The following is a 1,862-nucleotide window of genomic DNA, read 5'->3' on the forward strand; positions in this document are numbered from 1 at the left end:
GAAACAAATAGACTGAGACTAAAAACCAAGTTGGGTTTTTGTATTTTATTAAAAAGATATATTTGCAAATAGGATCAACATGATTTCACAAAATGCCGCAGCCCAGTGTGGAGTCAGTTTCTCAAATGAGTGCACAAGAACACAAGGCTTATATGCATCTTCAGAGTGACAAAACACACGACTTGGATTATTATGACGCTACAATTTTGACAGGCAATCTGAGTACACATGAAGACAATCAGATGAATACAAAGACATCTTGAGCCATCTCCCTCCTCCCCTGTCGATTGTCAACCCCAGTTACAGCTAAACTGGCATGAGAAAACTAGAGATAGTTTTAGGGGTGACGTTGTACCATTATCGGTTCAGGCTCACATAATGTTCCAGACTGGATGTCTCAAAGTTAGAATCAAAATCTGCATGTGGGAATGAGATAGACTCTTTCAGCATTTGTAGAGCAGCAGTAGTAGAAATAAAACATAAAAAATATATGAATTGTGCTTAAATGTAATTTTGCCATTACAGGGCCCTCCTGGAATATTGCAGAGATTATAGATATTTATTGTATCAGGCTTGTGTTAAACTGTTATAACTATGTTGATCTAGGAAGCATCTTTCCAGAACAGATTTGGGACAAACTGCTTCACAGTAAAAGTAGATTATTAGATTAGATTAGCCTGTTGCAATGTGGTAAATCTTTCAAATTTAACCATGCGCAACTATGGAAAACTGAATGTAAAACATCCTGTATGCGAAGTTATGTGGATGTCAACTGTGGAGGTGACCTTTTGTTCAGTTTCATCAACTGAACTTCTTGGTAACACTGCATTTTTACTGCACTTTTAGTGTAAAGTTTAATCCCAGTGGAGTTAATGCTTGACATCACATCTGGATGTTTGTTCATCTGAGGTAACACTTAGCCTTTCTCTGTGAGAAGCAGCAATTTGACGCAGATATGTATGTGCAATGTTGGTATGATGACAGAATAAAGATAATCATAATAGTTAGTTTATCAATTGTTTGCATCATACATATCCTTCCCGGTGTTTCTAAATTACATTATTAAGTTCTCCCACCATGGATTTTGTTGCAAACAGATGGGATACCCTAATAGTAAACATACAAAAATATATGCCTTTTCTGTATTTGGTTATGTTTTCTTTCTAAAAATGCTGCATGTGTTGTCAAAAATGGTGAAGATGTTTTCTTAATTCTAAGCTGCAGTGCGTTGAACTCAGTAAGCACAGGTATGGATGTTAAAGCGATACTATGCAGTTTTGGCCATTTATTTCGCTTTTGCTCGCAGGTTTCTCAGGCGCTAGGGGAGCGAGACTACCACCATTCAACTCGAAAAGTCCTATAACCATTCCAATGACTCCAAAGCTGTTCAGTTAAGGTAAATTAAGCTAAAAAACTGCATATGTGTGTGAATGTTTATCTAATGAGCAGGTGGCACCTTGTACGGAAGCCTCGGACACAGTGTGTGAATGGTGAATGGTTCCTGTACTATGTAAAAGCGCTTTGAGTAGACGTTAAGACTAGAAGAGCTATATAAATACAGTCCATTTACATTTACATTTATGTTATTGGTGCAAGTCTCTTTCGATTTTACCACAGACATAAAACGGATTTTATTCTTCGGATATGGGGAAGTGATAGTTTAGCGATACTTGAAAACTGAATTTAGGGCTTAGTTGATGTTGTGATAAAGGTCTGAAACAACATCCAAAACACAAGATTCACTCTGGATTTTCTTTCACATGAGAAATACCTCTTCTTCTACTAAAGAAAAATAAATACTAATGTAACAAACTACACAGAACTACCTATGGAGCCTTGTGGAGAAAACACACCACCAATCT

The sequence above is a fragment of the Perca flavescens genome, chromosome 6, assembly GCF_004354835.1.
Source record: "Perca flavescens isolate YP-PL-M2 chromosome 6, PFLA_1.0, whole genome shotgun sequence".
In the NCBI taxonomy this organism is placed as follows: domain Eukaryota; kingdom Metazoa; phylum Chordata; class Actinopteri; order Perciformes; family Percidae; genus Perca; species Perca flavescens.